This window comes from Neophocaena asiaeorientalis, unplaced genomic scaffold (genome assembly GCF_003031525.2).
Source record: "Neophocaena asiaeorientalis asiaeorientalis breed wild unplaced genomic scaffold, Neophocaena_asiaeorientalis_V1.1 scaffold126, whole genome shotgun sequence".
NCBI classification, from domain to species: domain Eukaryota; kingdom Metazoa; phylum Chordata; class Mammalia; order Artiodactyla; family Phocoenidae; genus Neophocaena; species Neophocaena asiaeorientalis.
The window spans coordinates 1,347,578-1,362,966 of NW_020174565.1; positions in this window are offsets into that span (position 1 = coordinate 1,347,578).

The following is a 15,389-nucleotide window of genomic DNA, read 5'->3' on the forward strand; positions in this document are numbered from 1 at the left end:
CGGTACGCGGGCCTCTCACTGCTGTGGCCTCTCCCGTTGTGGAGCACAGGCTCCGGATGCGCAGGCTCAGCGGCCATGACTCACGGGCCCAGCCGCTCCGCGGCATGTGGGATCTTCCCGGACCGGGCACGAACCCGCGTCCCCTACATCGGTAGGCGGACTCTCAACCACTGCGCCACCAGGGAAGCCCACTTTCAACATTTTTTATCATTTACTTAGTTTACTTTTATTTCCCTCAGTCCACCATGAGGAGAGAGATTTTTGTTTGTTTGGTTCACTTCTGTATCTTCCCAAAAGACCACATAAACCAGCGTGGACAAAGGAATGAGCGAGGCAGTCAATAAATAGTCATTGAATGAATGAATGAAGAATGGTCTCGACATTCATTCAAAAGCTTATTCACTATGTTGTACACCTCAAATAAATATGATAGGTCAATTATCTCTCAATAATAAAAAAAAAAAACTATTTATTGAGCGCTCTTTACTGCGCCTAGCGCTAAGGTAGATATTGAATAACATGCTTTGTCCCCGTTCTCAGAGTTAACAGTTTAGTGTCATCCCTACCCATTCTAGATCCTATTGCATTTTATTCACCTATAGGGTCAATGTGTCTATTACAGTTGTAGTTCTCTCCTGTAACAAAGCATTCCCCAGCAAAGACTAAAAGAGTGCTTCTCCAAGTGTGGTCCCCTGACCAGCAGCATGAGTGTTACCTGGGCAGTTGTTAGAAATACATATCTCAGAACCCATCCTAGAAGAGTGAAATCAGAAATTCTGAGGTGGGACGCAACAATCTGTGTTTTAACAAGCCCTCCAGGTGATTCTAGTACCTGCTCAAGTTTGAGAACCTGAATTCTAGGGTGCAAATAAGGGGAAAAGTTGGAGGATGAAACATGACTATACATTTCTGACTTGCAAATGTTTCGACCTGAAAATATTGGTTAATGTGGGTGGGGATAAAAGAAGCTTAGAAATAAGAAAAAAAATAAAGCTATAGAGGACTTTATAGAGGACTGAATTCTAAAACTATCAGGTGAGTGCTTTGGACAAAGAAACTGGGGACAGATGATATACTGGTAATACAACTGTTCAGTCATTTTATGTGGCACATAGCATTTCCAATAACAAGGTATCAAGAACTGGAAAAGAATAAAAGAATAAGTTTCCTATTGCTGTTGTATCAAATTACCACAAACTTAACACAAATTTGTTATCTTACAGTTCTCAAGGTCAAAGTTCTGAAATATGCTTCCCTGGGTTAAAAATCAAGATGTCGGCAGGGTAGTGTTCCTTCAGGAGGCTTGAGGGAACCTTGACTGGTCTCTTTTGCTATGCATGGTACCATATTCACAGGTTCTAGGAATTAGGGCATGAACATCTTTGGAGGCCCATTATTCTGTCTACCACAGTTTTCATCAGGTAGAATAAAATGCTAAGCAGATCATGTCTTAAGAATGGATGACTTTAGAACGTCAAAGCAATTGTCTAAAGAGTAACAAAAAGCAGCAATTATTGAGAACTAGACACAAGGAAGGTCTTTTCAATCCATTAAAAGTCCATTAGAAACGAGACATTTTATGTGGTCGGTAATGAAAAAGATAGACCCTTGTATCTATTATATTTATGGCCACTGAAACTAAGGGTCAGTTCTATGGGCAGGTGGGATGGGTGACTTCTGGGTGAGCTGGGATTATTTGAGGGTGCTGGAAAGATCCCCTAATGTAAAGTGCCTCTACTGACAGCATCAATGAACTCCTTATCTGAATATGTTTATCTTTAAAGTGGAGAACCTCTAGAGAGGGCCATTTCTAATTAAGGCCGAACCAATTCTTTGCTTCAAACATACTTTATTTGTGAAATTCAGTAAAAGTGAACTTGACTGATTGCCTGGAAGAAGTATAGCCATAAACAGGAAAGTCTGAGGCACTATTTACTAACAATATGAGGCTTCATTTTCTTTTCTGTAAAATCAAGTTAATTATTCTCATATCATCGAATTATTGTGCTAATTAAAAGATATAATGCATCTAAGACACTTATCACAAACCTTGGGACACAGTTAATTGTTCAATAAGTGCTAGGTGCACTTTTTAGTGTATTATATTCATTATTATTACTTTTTAGTCTAATCCTTTTTGAGGAAGATAAATGTCTCTTGAATGAATACTTTTCCAAACTCACTGGCTAATATTTTCCTTTACATACCTAAATCTCAACACACTGTCTTAACATCACCCCATATTTCCAGTTTCCTATGACAATTCCATGTTACTCTCACTTGGAGAGCTAGCTCACTTTTATCTCAAGTTGAAAACAATTTTGCAAATTCATCTCAAACACCTTATTCTCTAAGGGCTTTATCAACTATCCCCATAGAGAAGCAATTTTCTCCTGCTCTCCCTGATTTCACTTCCTTATAAAAAAGAGAGAAAACAGGCATATCTGTTTTTCCATCTTTCTTACATGCTGTCTGGCTTATGTTATTCTTGCTCTGTTCACATCTTGATTCAATTGTTATCTCCAAACCCAGAAACTCCAGACTACACTTGCCTTAGGCGGAAAGGAGTCTAAATCTTTTATTCTCTAATTATCATTTACATAATTGTACCCAATAAATGTTCCTAAAACAAATGAATCAGTGAACGTGAGTGAATGAGTCAAGGCAAAAACTTTGTTTTTGGGAAAGAGGGAAGAGATAGGACCTCAGCTTCCCTTCTTACTTTTTGGCCTCTCACTGCTGTGACCTCTCCCTTTGCGGAGCACAGGCTCCGGACACGCAGGCTCAGCGTCCATGGCTCACGGGCCCAGCCGCTCCGCGGCATGTGAGATCTTCCCGGACCACGGCACAAACCCGTGTCCCCTGCATCGGCAAGCGACTCTCAACCACTGCGCCACCAGGGAAGCCCGTCAGCTTCCCTTCTTGAATTCTCATATGTGGGATAGCTCAGGGGCACATGTAACCATCATAGTATCTTCCAGACTCTAAGTAAGTCAGTGAATGACTGGGCAACTTAGATAGGAAGAGGGAGTGACAAGTTTTGTCAGTGATGTGGAGGATTTTGCTGTTTGGTATTTAAGGTGTGAAGATGGAGCAAGGGTGTCGTAGTGTCACACCTCTGTCCTATTGGTTGTTCCTCTTCCGACTCAGGAGATAAAATCACCCTGAATCATCTTGACACCAGTTTTCATGAAAATACTCCATGGGAATGTAAAAATGAGTGTTCCAGAGGATGATTAAATCTTTTAATCTGCAATCATCTAACTGAAGGTCAGGGAATTTGGGAGTCTCAATCTGCAATCATCTAACTGAAGGTCAGGGAACTTGGGAGTCTCCTGAATAAACTGATTTTGTTCCTTGGGATATAGTGTCCCAGGTTCCACAATGAGATGTCCACAAGCTAAATATAAATTTAATCTCAGAGCACAGCAGCATACATATTGTATATAAATCAAGAGTATGCTTTTAAATTAATAAACAATTCTATCAAACCTGACTTTTGGTTTGCTTTATAAATAAAAGATGGATGGTCCAAACTTTAATAAAAGAAAAATGGTCTGCCACTGGTTTATTTTATGACTGCGTTTGTGAAAAATAGGCTACCATTTGAGACTTAAATATGCATAGTTGTTGATATCTGGGTAACATGAGGTATTGTTTGCTTCAGCAGATAAAGAAGAGTTTTCTTCCACTCTTTTTTACGTTATTAATTTGCCTGCCATTTCCAAAAAATAAATGAAAGGGAAATTTTCTCAAGTTGAGATTTATCACAACTTCTGAATTAGTGGGATCTAACTTAAAAGGTTTTCCACATCCATCCTTCATCTACCTTTTCCAGTTTGGTTTTCCATGCTTACATCACTAACCAGATGAACTAGATGAGATTGGATCTGTTATGCATATAATGTAACTTAGAAACATCTAACAGGACTCCTTTGCCTTTGTCTCCAGAGATAGCATTCAAGGAAAAATGGAGAGTGGGTCAATAATCAGATCATTTTATTTTTCTTTGAGATGGAAAAGTGTCTTCACTCTCTCCATTAGGACCGAAAAGAAAAAAAAAAAATGTTGAGTCATAGCCATGAAGACTGGCCAATGTTTTGAAAAATACATCTATCAAAACATTAGGGCTTCCCTGGTGGCGCAGTGGTTGAGAGTCCGCCTGCCGATGCAGGGGACACGGGTTCGTGCCTCAGTCCGGGAAGATCCCACATGCCGCGGAGCGGCTGGGCCCGTGAGCCATGGCCACTGAGCCTGCGCGTCCGGAGCCTGTGCTCCGCAATGGGAGAGGCCACAACAGTGAGAGGCCCACGCACCGCAAAAAAAAAAAACAACCCATTAAAATGAGCAGGGTTCAAAGCGTTGAGAAATGCTGAAGAGGCAGGTAGGCAGGAGGCTGGTTGGCTGGCAAGAGGATGGGGAGTTCTGCTGCGTTAAACCAAACAGGGTACTTTGGGCAGAGCCTGCTCCGAGAGGGTTATTTTAGGATTCCAGGTAAGTCGATCTTTGCTACTCCTCTCCCTTGAGTTCTCCACATCCTCTTCTCCAATTGCCCTTAATTTTTACGAGGTGCTATGTAATAAACTGTCGTGATAAGGATCTGCGCGGTCTCTTGGCACACGCGTGCTTGCGGGTGTGTTTACTCACTGCATTCTTTCCTGCATCCCAGTCTCCTTTCCATTCACCACTTCCTGCCCTCACTTCTCTTCGCAGACAATCTCAGTCCTTCCAGCTCTTTCCCACCCACTTGTCATTCCCGCTCAGCCTGGCTCTGCTCCTCACTGGGGCCTCATGAATGGGCGAAACGTAGCAATTCATAGAAGCGACAGGTGCTGCTGTGGGCGTGACATCCGACCTCATGTGTTCCTTCTCAATATGGTACCCTCCTCCCCACGCCCCAGTCCACAACATCACCTCAAAGAACTGTTCTTTCAAAGGGTTTGGACGTTTAAAAACATATCAATAAAATGCTGCTGTCACCAGCAAGGGAAGATTGCCATCTTAATTCTGATACAATTGTAGGAGTATGTTTATCAGAAAGAAAAACACGTCTGTTTTTTTCATCTAACAATTCGTTGATCTCTTCCTTACTCTTCCCCCCACCCCCGCCCCCGACATCTCCACTCGCCCTTTCTGGATGTTTGTGGAAGTCTTTTACCCACTTCCTCCAAACTTTGTGATTTGACTTTCAAAGTCTAGTTTTCCATGACGGAAATAAATAAATAAATAAAAAGCTTGTTTATTATTCTGTCATTATTGCTCTATCATCATGGCATGAAATACTGAATAATGAGGATGCAAACACCCATTTTATGGGCCTACTGCAATCTTCCCTGTATAATTAATATCTATCATTAGATGAAAGTCATATCATTTGCAATTTGATGCCGCTTTCCTTAGAATTTCCTGATGACTCCAAGGTAGTTTATATGCTGGTGCACCTGTTGCTTGTAATCAGGTTTTATTAGATAAATAGGCATCGAGCCCTTTGTCCGCTCCCCTTCACTACTCATCTTCTCGAAGGGCCACTTGCAGTGGGGAAAAGCAACCTTTATTATAGCTCCTTTGCATAGTAAGGCTGCTCTCCCTTCTTCCTCCTCGCCTCCCGCCAGGAGGAAATATTGCCTCTGTCTCTCTGTGAGGGCATTCAGGCTGGATGGCCTTGTAATAAAGCACAGAAGTTGGAGGCATATAAATCCAACACATGTCATTAAAAAAAAATTTGTCTCAGACTAGGCTCAGGACACTCTGCTTGGGCACTCTCTGTTTTATCCCATTCCTGGAAACAAGAGCTGCTGCTGACATTAAAAACACAGCTTCTTATAATAGTTTCTTATCTCGTCCCTTAATTGGCCAGACAACCCGAGAGAGAAGTGAGGTCACACATTCACCGGGTTTAAGTTTACATGGGAGCCTGCTCATTTTTTTTGTCTTAGGCTCCAAGATAGCTAAGGATGTTGCTAATGTCATATGTCATGACAACGGCGCCCCTTGATTCCCGGTGCCCTCAGAGGTCCTTGTCATGGCTCACAGAGAGCCAGGGGAGCCTGTGAATGCACACAGAGATATGTGCAAATCCATCACCACTACTGAAATTGTAATTCCAATGTCATGCCCTCCTGATGGAGGGTCAATGGCCCTGGTCTCGAACATGAAGGATGGCTTATTCCTTCATCAGACAGAGCTCTCCCCTGACCCAGAACACTGAGGATGAGTAAGCCCATCTCAAGACTCAGAAGGCCTGGCTGCTAAAAGCCTTACCACAACCCACATGGTTCATTGCACAGTTTCCTGATTTATACAGCTCCAGAACCCTCCTCCTTTTCCTCTGAAGCTGCAAGGTTTCACTAGTGCCACAGTGAAGAGGAATCAGACGTTCCCATCATGTGCTAATGGATACTTCTGCGAATATCAATGAATAATTTGTACCATACATTTGTGGAGGAGAGAAATTCCTAGTGACCAATCCTAGTTTAGCAGAGAGTTTATTTTTCTTTTCTCTCTCTTTTTAAAATCACATTTGGTGCCTTGCGTGCCTAAGGAAATTTCTCCCTTGTCTTCATTAGAATAGAGAGTCTCTAAAAGTGTTTCTGGGGAGATAGCCCAATAAGTGACTAACAGTGCCAAAGTCAGACTGTCTGGGTCTTAATCTCTTCTTTTGCACACTTAATGGACTTGTGGACAAGTTCCTTAACTTCTCTAAGCTGGATTTTTCGCTATAAAATGGGAATGATCATAGTACCTAGCTCACAGAGCTCTTCCGGTGAGTGATTCCACATAAAACACTACCTATGATGAGATAGAAAGCGAGCTTTGGAGATAAACTTGGCGTTAAATCCTGGATCTGTCCTCAGCAAACCATGTGATGTTAGGCAAATATTTAACCTCTCTGAGCCTTTTTTTTTTTTTTTTTCATAAAAATGAGGATAGCTATTCCCACTGGAGTATGTTTTGGAAAGGTTATATGAGTTAATCTCTATAGCACATCTGGCATATCATAGATGCTCAATGAATGTTAGTTTTCTCTTGTATTAAATTGTCAGAAACAACATGGTAGAACAAAAAAGCATGAACTTTGGATAGAAATTGACTTGAAAAACACACTATATTTATATAAAACTCAGGGCTCACAGTCAATATAATTTCTCCCCTCATCCTCCCTTGGGCTACTAGAAGTCAAATATATTTTTTTAAAAAAGCAAAGCCAAACCAACAGCAATGACAACACTTTGAACTCTGATAATAAGAGGAGAAAGTTAGATGAAAGAGACTAGCACTTCTTATATGCGATAAAGGAACATCAATCAACCAAACCATATACACATAGATCTTCAGGTCAACTATGTAGAGGGGATTATTTATAAAATGAGTTGGTGAGTATCAAAGGATGTGATATTAGGGGTTCAAAGTCCCATTCTGATAAGCTTTCAAGAAGAAATGAGGGAGAGCTGCTGCTTCAACTCATGCAGATTTCAAAGTTAGAAAAAAACTAGCATCTCTCCTCTTGGGTGTGTAACAGTTTCAGAGAAACCTGACTTGCAGGAATGAGAGGACCTCTTTCGGGGTTACAAAGGGTCAAAGGCAGTCAAGCGGCCCCACCCCTCCTTGGCATGCCTTGGTACTGAAAATTTTCCATTTTATGTGGAACTTGAGACCTTATCATGAAACCCTGCATTTGAGGCCCTATTGTTCAAAAAAAAAAGTTACAAGAAATTATAGAGGGAGCTTGCACAGCTGGTGAGTGTTAGCAAACAAACCAAACCAAGAAAAGCAAGCCAACATAAATTCTCACCAGAAAACAGAGGGTGTGAGTGCCTTCTGGCCAAAAGAGATTCAGGAAATCCAAAGCAAGGGATTTGAGAGGCTGAGATAAATTTTGTTAAACTCTTACGGTTTCTCACTTCAACTTTGTGAAGAAAATTTAAGCAACAAAGTCCCTCTACAATGTGTCCCGGGTTCTCACACCGAGGTTCTAAATACTTTCAATGAATATTATATAATACCTCCCAGATTCACAGACCAAACAATTAATTGATGTTTACTTCCCCATACTGTATCCCTTAGGAAGATAATGGAATCTTCAAGTTGTCTTATTGCAGAGAGAAGGAAAGGCTCCAAACTTGATGGGTTTCTCAGAATTAAGACACACAGGCTTTGAAAATGAGTTTAGAACTAGACATATCTATAGGCTGTACTACTATCTGTGATGGTGGTATTTTGGGAGGATAAACTGTGGGGTAGTGATAGATGTAGCTGAAATAAAAGTGTGATTATTTACGTGATAAAAGTCATTCTAGGGACGTCCCTGGTAGTCCAGTGGTTAAGAATCAGCCATCCAATGCAGGGGACGTGGGTTTGATCCCTGGTCGGGGAACGAAATCCCACACGCTGTGGGGCAACTAAGCCCACATGCCGCAACTACCGAGCCCGCATGCCACATCTAGAGAGAAGCCCGTGTGCCGCAATGAAAGATCCTTCATGCTGCAACGAAGATCCTGCGTGCCACAGCTAAGACCGACACAGCTAAATAAATAAATAAATATTTTTAAAAAAGTAATTCTACATTTTTGAAAATGTAGAGTGTAAAAAAATGAAAACTCTAACATCTCATCATCTAGTCTATTGTTGTTAATATTTTGGTTTACTTTTCCCTAGTATCCTTGTTGGAGGCTTTTTGGAGGCCGTTTATCTCTTTTTTCTAGTTATGGTCATGCTAACTATATGTCTTTGACTTCTGTATTTTTTATTATGTATATATTTCACCATATTGTGAATTCTCCATGAACATAATTTTGATGGCTGCTTTTTATTTGGGTTAAGTTCTTAATCTTCCATCCCCTATCTCCTCCTGTGCATTTGTTTCCACCTTTCCATCTCTGTGATCTCCAGACAGTTGTTTTATGTGGAATGCCAAGTATAGGGGAAAACAGGGAGCTCTGAAAAGAAAGGCCTGTTTCAAATCAAACACCGTGAACTTTCATGAAACAAGAATCAATGTTAGGGATAAGTCTACCATTACCATCCTGTTTTGGAACAGATAAAATTAAAAAATTTTTTTTCTTTCTTAAATTTTTTCTCCTTAATGATACATACTCATTATCAGTAGTAGTCAAACTAAATGAAAATATACCCTATAGAGAGAATAAAAGTTCCTTTCTCCTAAATTTCCCTCCCTAGGGGTAACCACTTTTAGTGATTTGCACAGCCTTCCGGACTTTAAAAAATGAATATACAAACACATATGTGAACATTTTGTTTTTAAATAATATGAGATCATTCTAGACATAGTTCTGCAACTTATTTTTTTTCCTTTCTATATCATTGACTTCTCTCCATTAGTTTATATGATTTAGGCTCTTTTGACAAGTACTTTTATACTACTCTGTCATATTGCTGAGCCACAATTTATGTAACCATTCTCTGATTAATGGACGTTTGGGTTTTCCATTTCTTTTTGTTGTATTAAATAGTGCTGCAATTGACATCCTTAAGGATATATCTTTGCCCACTTGCATTTCTAAAAGAATGTTCCAGAAGTATAATAGCTTGGTCAAAAGTTTCGAACAATTTTTTGTTGGAAGGTGGCAGATCACTCTCTGAAAACGTCCCATGAGTGGACCTCCCACTAGCAACGGATGAGCGTCTCCATTTTCCCACACCCTCGACTTCTCAAAAGGTGGGGAGTGTTGAGTCTGATGCAAACCGTCTCCAGATACAATTTCTTATTATCTGACATATCTGTACATGTATACCCTTTCTCTGTTACACTCCAAGTCAAAAATTATTTTGGGAAAGGCAGGAGAAAAGGAGAGGCAGAGAATGAATAGAGGAGAAAAAGAATCTGGTCACCGTCCACCTGGTTTCACAGTTTTCCATCACTGGCTTGTGGGTAAGTAGTTAGAACCTTGAAGGCAGCTAAGGGAGGTTGTAATGTCTTGCCATCGGGATGCGCTTTTTTTCCCAGTTTTTTTTATTGTGGTAAAATAGAGTAATATAAAATTTACTATCATAACCATTTAAAAATGTACAATTCAGAAGTATTAACTACATTCATATTTTTCTACAACCATTACCATCATCCATCTCCAGAACTCTTAATCTTTCAAAATTATGTTTTATATACATTAAACAATAACTCCCTATTCTTCCTCCTCACAGCCCCTGACAATCACCATTTTAAAAAAAAATATTTTATTTAATTTATTTATTTTTGGCTGCACCGGGTCTTCGTTGCTGCATATGAGCTTTCTCTAGTTGTGGCGAGCAAGGGCTACCCTTCGTTGCGGTGTGCAGGCTTCTCATTGCGGTGGTTTCTCTTGTTGCGGAACATGAGCTCTAGGCGCGTGGGCTTCAGTAGTTGTGGTATGAGGGCTCAGTATTTGTGGCTCATGGGCTCTAGAGCGCAGGCTCAGTATTTGTGGCTCACGGGCTTAGTTGCTCCGCGGCATGTAGGATCCTCCAGGACCAGGGATAGAGCCTGTGTCCCCTGCATTGGCAGGGGGATTCTTAACAACTGTGCCTTAACCACTTCCCAAGTCCCACCATTCTTTTTGACTCTATGAATTTGACTATTCTAGGTACCTTATATAAGTAGAATCATACAGTATTTGCCTTTTTGTGATTGGCTTATTTCACTTAGCGTAATGTCTTCCTCAGAATTTCCTTCCTTTTTAAGGTTGAATAATATTCCATTGTATATATATACCATATTTTGCTTATCTATTCACCCATTGATGGATACCTGGATTGCTTTCATGTTTTAGTTTTTCTGAATAATGCTGCTATGAACATGGGTGTACACATATTTCTTTGAGACCTGTTTTCAATCCTTTCAGGAGTATACCCAGAAGTGGAATAGTAGGATCATAGGGTAACTATATTCTTATTTGTTTGAGAAACTGCCATACTATTTTCCATAGTGCTGAATCATTTTGCATTCCCACCAACGGTACACAGGGGTTCTAATTGCTCCACATTCTTGCCGACACTTGTACTTTTCTATTTTTTTGATACGAGCCAACCTAACAGGTATGAGGTGGTTCTAGATGCTTTTGGAGCTGCAGCGCTCCTTTTTGGGAGAGGCCCAGCTGAGGGCAGCACATGTGTCACAGCAGTAGCTCTTCTGCTATCTGGCTCTTAAAGGCCACGATTGAGAATAGCTGGAGGAAGGGGTGAGGGACTGACACTGCTGTACTAACTCAACTACTCAACTGCCAACTACTCAGCATGTCGGTGTTGAAGGAGGCACGTGAATATTTGCCAAGGGAAGAGAAGCAGCCCTTCCCAGCTGCCCCCAGGGAAACACCCTCCTAGCACCTTCTTTGCATTTACTGTGAAATTAAGTGCTTAGTTAGGTGGCTTAGTTTAATTTACTTTCCTTTTCTTTCAACTGCAGGATTCCTGAGGGCAGGAGCTGGGTCTGTAGAGTCACCAGTGTTCCCAGAACACAGTCATCAGCACAAGGTAAGTGCCTAATAATGGTCTGATAATCACAAGAACACACCCCCCGTTCTCTTTTATGTGGAGGTGATAAGGACCTACTTTACAGGGTAAAAATGGTCATAGCAATGACACTTAAAAAAAAAAAAAAGACTGATTTTTAGAGCAGTTTTCGGTTAACAGCAAAATTGAGTGGAAAATATAGAAATTTCCCATATACCCCTCCCCCCCAACCTCTCTCTCTATCACCATCCCTCACCAAAGTGGTACATCTGTTACACTTAATGAACCTACGTTGACACGTCACTATCACCCAAAGGCCATAGTTTACTTTAGGGTTCACTCTTGCTGTTTTACATTTTATGGGTTGGACAAATGTAAAATAACACGTATGTACCACTGTAGTATCCCACAGAGTAGTTTCACTGCCCTTAGAACAATGATGGTGTTAACATTTTTTTTAAACATTCTTTGTTTTTAGCCTTCAAAATTGCGTAGAAGTTGAGAAGACAAACAGCACATGTTTGACATCTATAAGCAGAGGGCTTCAGCGGGCACAGGGTCCCAGGAGCTGCAACACACAGAGCATCCCAAACCGGACCCTGTGTGAACAGCCAGGAGAAAGCAGAGTGGCCTTGCCAAGTGGCATTGGTGACAAGCACAGAGTCAGGGAGCCTGCGCAAGGGCCGGGGTAACCCTGGTAACTGGGTTTTGATTAGAAATCAAGGGCCATGGGGCTTGGAGAACCCAGTGAGCATTTTCTATTTCAATGTGGATAAAGACAGGCAGCAGGAAGAGGGCCAAGCTCTGAAATGGCATCTAGAGGCCAGATTTTCTTCTAAGTACTGGCTGAAGTGGCTTGCCTAAGCCTCTTAATGAGGGGATTTAATCCCCCAGCAGGTGAAAAGGACCGAGGGCTTTTTCCGCGGAGTCTTTGCCAAATTCTATGGTTAAGCACAGTCCAGAGGCCATTAGCCTTCTGCCCACATAAGAATGAATCGAAATTAATGTGAGGGAATTAGAACCAAGGTTAGCTTAAGTTTAAGAAATCATTAAAAAACAGTTTAAGGGAGTCAGGAAGTTATGTAATGTGTACTGAAGTAGCTGTTTTTCATTAAGCCTTTTCTCAAATAATATATATAATTTTTTTTACTGCTAAATGCTCACGTTCGTGTTTAGTCTGTAGAGACTGCTATTTTAGTAAGGTTATAATGCTATGGAAAGAAGCATACTGGAAACAGAACTTGGTGCTTACTTAGCACTGGGAAGTTTATTGACCCTGATGGTAAGAACCCCCGACCTAGGGTCCCCTAAGAGGCACCAACACCACCTGGTGGCTCTTGATAATGTTGCAGGTCCACTGGGCTCAGAGGAAGCCTTGAACTTCTGGGGAGCACTTCTTGCAAACGTATGTTCTTACAATGAAAATGATTGTCGAGGTTGCAAATACTGCCAAAGATTTAATATTTCCCGAGCATCTCTTTTGTGAGAGCAACAACTGCAGGGGTTCTAGGTATGTCGTCCTTGCCGCAGTCTTATACCGTACAGAATATCATAATCACGATTTTACAGATGAGGAAACTGAGGCACAACAAGATTAAATGACTTGCCCAAGGTCAGAGAGCTAGGCCTGCTGGACCTGTGGGTTGAAATCAGATTTGCCTGACCCAAGGGAATACGCTCTTTCCAAAACTTACTGTCTGAATTTTGCATAACAAAAGGCAATGAGATGCTTTGTGATTTTTTTAGGGAGTGATGTAGGATGTAGACCCACAGTTAATGTGTTCATTTGGGGAGCACTTAAAAATAAGTATTTCAACATAACTGGATCAATTTATTGTTGGCCTTCCAGTTTTGAAACACTGGACAAGATCTTTCCCCAAGGTGGGCTGTGTACCCAAGAGAGATAAGAGAAAGTTAAATGTATCTATTTACAATAGCCCGGAGATGGAAACAACCTAAGTGTCCATCATCGGATGAATGGATAAAGAAGATGTGGCACATATATACAATGGAATATTACTCAGCCATAAAAGTTAAATGTATTAGAACATCAAAGTCTACAAATTAATATTTATTTACCAAGTATTTGCTGAGGAAGGGGCTGTTCTATTCCAGGCACAGTGATATACAAAGGAATTGGATATGATTTCTGCCTGCAGAGAACATGGCTAGTTACAGACATGTAATGCCACGCTTTTTTACCTCTATTCTAGCACAAAACTCTGATCTCCTCAACACAAAGGAAACCATTAAATAATTTAAAAAGTGAAAACACTCCTATTTGGCCTTCCTCCAGCCTTAGAGACCCCTCATCCCCAATTTTTCTTCCTCTTGTTCAACATTCAGGTTCTGATTTTAGTTCCTTTCTCCTTCTACCCATTCTTTCCTGAGGACTCTACTTATTCCAATTCAACCATCTACATTCAGACTTTCTTCCCAAGTTCCAGACCTTATATTTCCAATGGTCCATTATATTTCTTACTCAGCATGCTCAAAATTGTTCTTTTCCCAGTTTCACTTAAGGTACTCTCAATCCCCCAGTTCTCTAAGCCAGAAACCTGGGCATCATTTTAGATCTCTCTTGCTCTTTTCCTTTCAGCTGGTCACCGAGCCTTGAAAGGATGCTTGCTAAGCACCTCTTAAGTCTCTCTTTTCAAAGTTCTCACTGTTTAGCCTCAGCACATGTATTTTAGCTGAAATCCAGCAAAAGCATCCTTCCTCCAATGTCACCCCCTCCAATCCAGCTCTTCACTCCTACCAGAGGACAGTTCTAAAATGCCAATTTGATGTCATTATTTCCAGGTGAAAATCCTTTCATTGGCTCACATCTCCTACAGCAACTGTACGTTCCTACAGTTAAGAGCAGGAACTTGGGAGCCAGAGCATCTTAGTGGGAACCCCAGAAGCATCCCTGACAGGCTTATACTAATGCAAGAGCTATTAAGTTACTTAATCTCTGTGTCTGTTACTCATTGTAAAATGCGGGGGGGCGGGCAGGGGGTGGGATATTTACCGCATAGGACTTTTGCAAGAATTAAATGACTTAACATTCGTAATGCACTTCAAACAGTACCTGGTACAGAGCAATCCCGCAGGAAGTGTTTGTTAATTAAACAAGGTTCAAACATATCACTGTAATAAATAAGATCTGCAGTGACTTCTCCGGTCCTTGTCCACTTTTCCAGTTGCATTTATTTCCCTCTAGGCGACTTATATTCTGCCATATTGAACCGAAAACTCAGTGCTCTCATATACCTCCAGACCTTTGCGCATTCTATACCTTCTGCATAAGATTCCTTTCCTCATGATCTCTTGAAGATTCCTACTTATGCTGTAAAATTCATTCAAGATTGCCCTCCTTCATGAAGCCTGGAAAACAGTTAGCTTCTTCTCTGTGCTCCCATAGCTGTGTGTCTATCCGTTATAGCACTCTCCGTTTTGCTGTGACTGTTAGTTTATAAGTATGTCCAACTTGTTAGGGTAGTAGGCCCATGAGTACAGACTCTAAATTTGTTCTATTCCTTTTTTGTATCTCCAGCACCTACTGAAATATCAGGCCCAGATATGTGCTGTGTACATGTTTGTTATTATTATTTTCTTTTATTATAATAAGTTGGAAGGGATTTAAACACCTAGCCCAACTTCCTTATATTAAATGTGTGGAGGGCTTCCCTGGTGGCGCATTGGTTAAGAATCCGCCTGCCAATGCAGGGGACACGGGTTAGAGCCCTGGTCCAGGAAGATCCCACATGCCGTGGAGCAACTAAGCCCGTGCGCCACAACTACTGAGCCTGCGCGCCTAGAGCCCATGCTCCGCAACAAGAGAAGCCACTGCAATGAGAAGCCCGCGCACCGCAACGAAGAGTAGCCCCCACTCGCCGCAACTAGAGAAAGCCCGCGTGCAGCAACGAAGACCCAACACAGCCAAATATAAAATAAATTAAAAA